Genomic DNA, 8,188 nt, shown 5'->3' with positions numbered 1-8,188 from the left:
GATGTGGCCGCGTGCGGCACCTACGTTCGAGTACTCCCATGTGTAGCCGACGCGCTCGTGCAGTTCGTAGTGTTGAGTATATTAATTATTAGGAAAGATGAGATAGATTAGAATTTGTTCTGCCTTGTCTACTTATATTTCAAGTAGATCATTGTACTTTTATATATATGCCCATGAGGCTTAAGCAATAAAACAAACAATTTCATCAATCCTGTCTCCTTTCTAACATGGTATCAGCCTAACCGATCCAAATCCTAGCCACCGCCCGACGCTTCCGCCCGCGCGTCGCCCTCGAGGCGGTCGGCCTCCATGACCGCTGCCGGGAGCCGTGCCGCCCGTACCTAAGGGTTTGTCCTCCGGTTGTGTTGACCGGTTGCCCTAGAGAATCTTTTTTTCGAGTCCTTACTCCGAGTTTTTCTCTCTCCTGCCGGTCAGCTTAATCGGCACGTTTTTTGGGTTTTCCGATCTATGCTTGATCGAATTACGTCGCCCGCTGCCGCCGTCAACATCCCGCGCCTCTACTTCGACACTGGCGCGACCGGTCGGCTACTTCACCGACCCGGCAGCCTCGCGCGACAGGCGGCCCCTCAAGGCCGTCGTTCGCGCGCCAACCCATCCATCGCCCTACGTCGGTCTTCACTGCCCTGCTTCGACCGGGACAGCTGCATCGCCTACACCCGGCAGCCTCGCGCCATGCGGCGGCCAATCGTAGTTGCAGCTCGCGCGCCGGCCCGTCCGTCGATCCACGCCACCCTCCTCCGTCGCGTCTGCACGGCGCGGCCCTGCGGTCTACCTCGCCGGCCTCATCCCCGGCTGCATCTGGCCGACTGCGTCAGGCTCGTCGGCTGCCACAGCTCGGGCCCCGCTGCTACGTTGGTCGCTCGGGCCTCGATGCCCAGGCGCCGGCGCTGCTTTGGCAGCCCGGGTGCCGGTGCTGACGCGCTCGTCCGCACGACATCCCATGCCGTCCGTCGCCGCCGGCTTCATCTCGGACTCCATCGTCACCCCATCTCCACTGAGCGGCGTCCCCAACCTCGTGCGCGACCGGCTTAATCATCCTCTCGCCGCCGCGATCTTCCTCATCTACGGCGCGCGACTGACCTGGCCCGTTGGTTACATGCACCTCCGCAGGTCCCGTGAAGATCGTCCTAGAGTTCACCCGTGCCTCTCCACCGCTCGAGCAACGGGCTACTGCTGCATCGCCTCGTCAGGCCGCAGCGCCGCCGCCCCGTGGTTCTGCTCGCGGCTGCATCGACTCATGCGTCACCGCTGCGTCGCCCCTACGGGCCGTAGTGCCGCGATACGTGGTCCCAGCCGCTGCCCCGAGATTGTCCCCGTGGTTGCACCGACACGCACTCCGCCGCTGCACCGCCCCTTCGGGTCGTAGCGTCGCGGCCCGCGGTCCCCGCCGCCGCCCCGAGCTCTTCCTTCCGTCGCCTCGACCTGCACGAAGCTGCTGCCTCGCCCCTTCGGGCCGTAGCGCCGCGGCCCGCGACCCTCTTCGCCTTCACCGCGCGTCGACCTCCCGTGGTATGCGCCGCGCCATCTCCCTTGGTGCGGGAACGCCACCGTCCGCGTGGTCTTCGTCACACTGTCAGGGTTCTTCGCCTACTTCGAGCACCACCACCGCGCTCCTAACCTAGCCGTCGCCGCCGCTCTTCTCTGGATGCTGCCGCCGCTAGCCACATAGCCGTTGCCGCCCGTCCACCTCCTTCGTCTTCATCCAGCACCAGCCCTTTGCCAGCATCGTCGTCATCTACCCCGACCACTTCGTCTACTCCGACAACCGCGGGCGACATCGGTGTCGGTGTCAAAACCGGCGGATCTCGGGTAGGGGGTCCCGAACTGTGCGTCTAGGATCAATGGTAACAGGAGGCAGGGAACACGAAGTTTTACCCAGGTTCGGGCCCTCTTAATGGAGGTAAAACCCTACGTCCTGCTTGATTTATTCTTGATGATATGGGTATTACAAGAGTTGATCTACCACGAGATCGGAGAGGCTAAACCCTAGAAGCTAGCCTATGGTATGATTGTTGTTGTGTATGTTGTATATTCTATCGACTAGCCTGGCCCTGGTTTATATAATGCACCAGAGGCCTAGGTTAACAAGAGTCCTAGACGAATACGCCGGTGGGGAGAAGTCCTTGTCTTGATCGCCAAGTCTTTGTGGAATCTTCCTTGTATGCGGCAGCTGTCTGAACTGGCCCATGAGTATACGGCCATGGGGGGCCTCGGCCCAATCTAATAGATCGGGAGACGACGTGGTGAGTACCCCCTAGTCCATGACACCGTTAGTAGCCCCCTGAACCGTTCTTCAAGTTAGGGACGCTCCTCGATTCTTCCGAACTGCTCTTCATCTTCGGTCGTCGGTCTGTAAAACTGGTTCAACAAATCTTCTTTATCTTCGATCTTGAGGATCGCTGAAATGCATTCGACGAGTTTACACGTCGGGTATCCGAGGAGCCCCTTTAAGTTTCCGGCCTTTACCAATGCCTTGTTATTTTTATGCCACACCTCGGGTTTGAAGTTGTTCCCGGGCGGCAGCGTCCTCTTGCGTCCGAGCTCCAACGCTGGACTGTATTCGAGGTATCTTTTGCAACCGAGCACCAACGCCGGACCGCTTCCTAGCTCTAATGCCGGAATGTATCCGAGATCCAACGCCAGACTATGTATCCGAGCTCCAACGCCGGACTGTATCCGAGCTCCAACGCCGGACTATATCCGAGGTGTCGTAAATCACCTTGGTTTAAAGAAGTTTGAAGGAGTTTAGCCGAGCTTAATGCCGGAAATGCCCTCTATGGAGCCAGCCACTAGCGCCCGAGCTTTATGCCGGGCTGCTTCCGAGGTGGTGCACCACCCCGAATGTGGGCCGATTTTTGCGAATATTTTTTATTGGTGCAATTTATTCTCTGCCGAGATATATAGCCAGTAGCCCTCAAGGTGTGTATCGGTCTAAAACCCGAGATGCACCTGAAGGATGACGTAAGACCGCTGATCCCAGTAGCCGCTGAGACTCAGGTTGATTTGCAAAATCGACCTGAGGATCATGTCCAAGCTCAGCAGAATACTTTGGGACACTAAAAGCGGCGTGCTCAGTCCTCGAGACTCAAGTTGGGTGCGGCCGACCAACCTGAGGATCAAAATCTCCTCGGAAACTATATTGCACATAAATTTTTCTGCATTGGACAAGCAATGCAGTAGCCCCCGAGACACTGGTCGGGTGGTAACACCAGATCAGGGGATCAATGTGCCTCTTTAATATTTGTAAATAATAAGCCCGAAGCCCAGTAGCCCCCGAGCCTTAATGCGGGCACGGGTGGCCGAATTAAGGATCAATATCCATAGTAAAATCACAAATTATGTGTAATGACTCTATGTATCCAAGTACTTTACGTTATTAATGCTCGGATCCGCATTATACAAAACTTTGTTGACCGACCATCGGCTTCCACCTCCTCGACCAGTAGCCAAGGAGTGTTTGTCCTACTTTATAAAGCCTTTATGAGGGCAAAGATTTACAACAAACAAGACAATCTGGCCATACGGTTTTATAAACAAAGGTACACAGAGAGTTATATTACTGTTTAACAGAGGAAATGTCTTCCAAAGAAAATAGTCCCGCTATCGGTTCCTTTCTTTGGGTGGTCATGCTAAGCATGATCATTAAACCTCAGCTCTAATGTAAGAGCAAAATATTGAGGATTTAGTTTGGGAGACCAGTTAATAGCCCCCGGTAGTGTTTGGCGACAGTCGGGGTCAAGCCGTAAACACTTCGGCCAATGTTATGAATGGCCCATCATTTAACATAGTCATCGGATCGCTGACCAGTTTACGTTTATTGTGAAAGTCGGTTTTTGGCTTTCTCCACTGAGGTGCTTAACCATGTGAGCTGGAAGCACAATCGCAGTGGTTCTCCCTTTGCACGCCTAGCCGAACAAAACGGAACATAGGAAGCAAGTGCAGGAGCCGGGCAACCCAACTATTGACCGAAGACACAATTCGAAACCGATGCATATATAGCAATATCTGAGAATGTTTTTGCCGAATCCCTAAAGGTGTCTGGCGTTGCACTGCGAGACTAATGCTGGAAAAGCACAAATAGTTTAAAAGTGCCAAAAAGCTTGGAAAACCAAGAAACGTCAGTAAAAACACGACGTCCGAACAATATCAAGTGTTCGGTGCCAATCCGAAAGTTGGTCTTAGAAAAAAGAAGTGCTTCTGTCGTGCTTTAACATGATACATCCTATCTCAAGACTTCGAACGGGTCAGCCTACGGCTTCAACCTCCTATCCCGAGGGCGGAGTACTTCTCATCAGGCCAGTTTAGCAAACTAAACTCTAGCGGCTTTGAGAGAGAAATTAGGCTCCCCGGCTAGTGACCGCACGCTCATGTGGAAAAAAGGAGTGATAAATAATAATAATAAAAATTTTCAACGACTAAGAAGAAGAACACTTATTATAAAACGGCTCAAATAAACTTAAGAGCCCCCAAGTGACTTGGGTAGAAGAATGATTGCATGTACCGAAGTACTTATATCATATCTATGTTCAACCGAACTTTAAATGCGTCTTAACCGACCGTCAGCTTCTCCCTCTTCGGTCAAGGACCGAAAAGTGTTATGTACTCCATCGGTCGAGAATATCGACGGTGTTCCCAATAACCAGGCAATCAGGCCATAAGGCTGTAACAGACAAAGCGCGCTCAGGGAACTTATGTTATATTACCGTGAAGTGTAAGAAGCATCTTCGAAGAAAATAGTACCCCCACCGATACCTTTCTTCGGTGCTCATTGTTATTATGAGACTTGTGCAATAGATTTTTTGTACTCATGAGTTCCGTTGTGTGCCGACCATCATTGAAAACTATAAGAGCGCTAGCTTTCGGCTTCACCCAGTCTGAGGTCCGGCTCGGGCGACCCGATCGTGACAATCACAGAGGTGCTCCCTTTACTCCCTAGCCGAACAATCGGGAATGTAGGGGTAAACACAGGAGCGAGGCAACCTAGCTTGCAAATCGCTTAAGTCAATATGGTGCATATTGTGGCGTAATATACGAACAAGGAACGAAGCCGTACAAGTATAATCATATGCAAGTGGAAAAGCTTCATGAAGGAAGCCCCCAAATGAATTGGGTATTTGAATTTATGCGTCACAAACAAAGTTTGGACAATGAAATTTTTTACAAACAACTTTTTTCCAAAAAAGTATAATGCTTGGTCGAACCGAACACAAGTTAGAAATTAAAGCTTTGAGCATGAAAGCGACTTAGCTGGTTAATGTGTTCGATATTGATGATGCGGTCCGAGCTTGATGCGGGGCAAGGTTCCATCCCCCAAGCTGGTCCCGAGGTGGCAGAGCGGAGAGCTCGACACGCCGAAGTGGTCACATAGCACGGTCAATGCAGACCGGCAGAGTGATGCCGAAGTCCCGGGATCATTTTCCTGTGCACAAAAAATAGTGCAAATCGGAGATAATGGTAATAATGATAATTAAAAAATGTTGCAAAATAAATAATTTATGCAAAGCGAGGAATAGAAGAAATATGGCCTGGCGCCGAAGTCAATGTTGATGCAGGGCATTGGCGTGATGTAGTAAAGGCGTGGCAAAGCCTGAATTCACAGGTCGGTCCGAGCTCCCGATGCGGCGTTCACCGGACTATGTATGGGAACTGATCGAACCACCACGCGACCGTCGTTAATACGGTCACCATCTGATAGACATGTGTACATATCATGGACAAACCAGAGTAATAATTCCTTGGGAAAAATGAACCCAAACAAGCAAAAAATACTGGGATTAATAGCACCTGGTTTATTTGTTGTAGCAATCCGAAGGAAGGTGATTCCCAAAATTGGGACTCGCTCCGCACACCCATTGCCTGATGGGCGATAAAACGACGGCATGGCAATGCTGGTAAAGGTTGACTCGCCGAGGCAAAGACCTCGGCCCAGCTAACGTGACGGAGCTGGTCGGCTAGTGACGCCGAAGTGTCCGGAGTAGGTTGATGAAGAGATGGCAAAGCCCCCGGTCCAGCCGAGATGTCGAAGCCTCGACGTCAGCCGATGAGTCAAAGTAGGTTGTCATGATGGACACCAGCTTGAAGAAGCAATAGTGCGGCCCTGTCGATGCAGGTCGTGACGTGGTCGATGCCGGCTTGATGAAGCGACCGTGCGGCGATGCCGGTATGCCCGCTCCGTGTAATCCGTGGGGCGGCGATGTTGATGATGATTTATCCTTCGCGATGCCGGACTCTTGTTCGGCTTGCCGAGATGATGATCCGAAGAAGTTGAGCTCGGCTAAAGTGACAACGTGTCTAGCGCAGGTCGGCAGCCGTGGAGTAATACTGCCGGACTGGTTTGACACCAGCATGATGTTGAAGATCATGTTCAAAAGATTTTAAAGTTAGTGGTATGTGTTCGGGATCAAAACACAATACCCCATACAAAACTTCCTTCAAAAGGGATGTCCGAAATCCCGTTCATAAAAAAGATGAACTCGGGTCGGATTCGTTTTCACGCAGAAAACAGATCCGAAAAGTGATGCACTAATCGGAAGGTTCCTGGAGTTTGGACGGTCGGATCGAGCTGAAATTTTGAGAGGTGGTAGATATAGGAATTCCGCAGCCGATCAACGGTTGGATCTTCCAAAGGACGTCCGGCTAGAAGCTGGACACCACGCCATAAACTCATCCAAATTCCCGTCCAGATTTGACAGGGCTCCGGTATATCATGGATTGCCAGAGATTCCTCCATCGGAACTCGACGAAATTTTCCAGGGTTGTTATAGACTCAATTCCGCATAATTCCACTAAAGCGATCATCAAAGCGATACTCGAGGAGGTAGTGGCGGCAGATACGAGTTCGCTGTCCAAAAAAAACAACACGGTCACTTGAGGGCAATGTTGACGTTGAGCCCCCGAGCTCCATGGATGATTCCTCCGTGATCTTGATAGAGATCGGAGTTGATATTTGATGAAGGCCCTCGTCCGAACATGGTGATCCGAACACGGGGCGTAATTCTTGGTCGAACCAAGGTGACCAGTCGAACTGGTGACGAAGACGCCGAAGTCGCAGTTGATCTGCAGGCGAGCCGTCCATCCTTTTGTCAATCACACAGCGGAACTCTCAATGAAAGCACCAATGTCGGTGTCAAAACCGGCGGATCTCGGGTAGGGGGTCCCGAACTGTGCGTCCAGGATCGATGGTAACAGGAGGCAGGGAACACGAAGTTTTACCCAGATTCGGACCCTCTTGATGAAGGTAAAACCCTACGTCCTGCTCGATTTAATCTTGATGATATGGGTATTACAAGAGTTGATCTACCACGAGGTCAGAGAGACTAAACCCTAGAAGCTAGCCTATGGTATGATTGTTGTTGTGTATGTTGTATATTCTATCGACTAGCCTGGCCCTGGTTTATATAATGCACCAGAGGCCTAGGTTAACAAGAGTCCTAGCCGAATACGCCGGTGGGGAGAAGTCCTTGTCTTGATCGCCAGGTCTTTGTGGAATCTTCCTTGTATGCGGCAGCTGTCCGAACTGGCTCATGAGTATACGGCCATGGGGGGCCTCGGCCCAAACTAATAGATCAGGAGACGACGTGGTGAGTACCCCCTAGTCCATGACACCGTCAATCGCCCTCGCGCCGATTGGCACCACAACCGTCGTTGAGTTCTTCTCTGCTGGCTCGTCCGACTTCTCCGACATGGCGTACAGCTCGTGCAGGTCCCTCATCTACGCATGCACGGTGCTGGCAACACCGATGCTTGCCTTGGTCCAGGACGTGTCCCCGGGCCTGGCAAGCCTGGTGCGGCGCTTCGTCAACTTCGTCTTCGTCCGTCTACGCATGCTTGGTGCTGGCAACACCGACGCGTGCCTTCGTGTACGATGTGTCCCCGGGGTTGGCAACCCCGGCGCGACGCGTCATCAACAACGTCTTCTTCCCGGCGCACCACTACTTGACACCATTGCGCCCATGACTAACTCGGCGCCTCCTTGCGCCCGCGGCTCCATGGAGACTTCATCGACACCGGCTACACCGACACGACATCGACCACGGCATTTTTTGCACAGCTACCTCGACCACGGCTCCACCACCTACGCTCTCGGCTACCACGACAAACGGCACAAAGGGCTACCGTCTTGCGTCGGCTTGCCTTGGGATTCTTCTCCAGTCTCACCGTCTGCATC

The sequence above is a fragment of the Triticum dicoccoides genome, chromosome 7A (genome assembly GCF_002162155.2).
Source record: "Triticum dicoccoides isolate Atlit2015 ecotype Zavitan chromosome 7A, WEW_v2.0, whole genome shotgun sequence".
In the NCBI taxonomy this organism is placed as follows: domain Eukaryota; kingdom Viridiplantae; phylum Streptophyta; class Magnoliopsida; order Poales; family Poaceae; genus Triticum; species Triticum dicoccoides.
Note: the sequence above shows the minus strand (reverse complement) of the source record.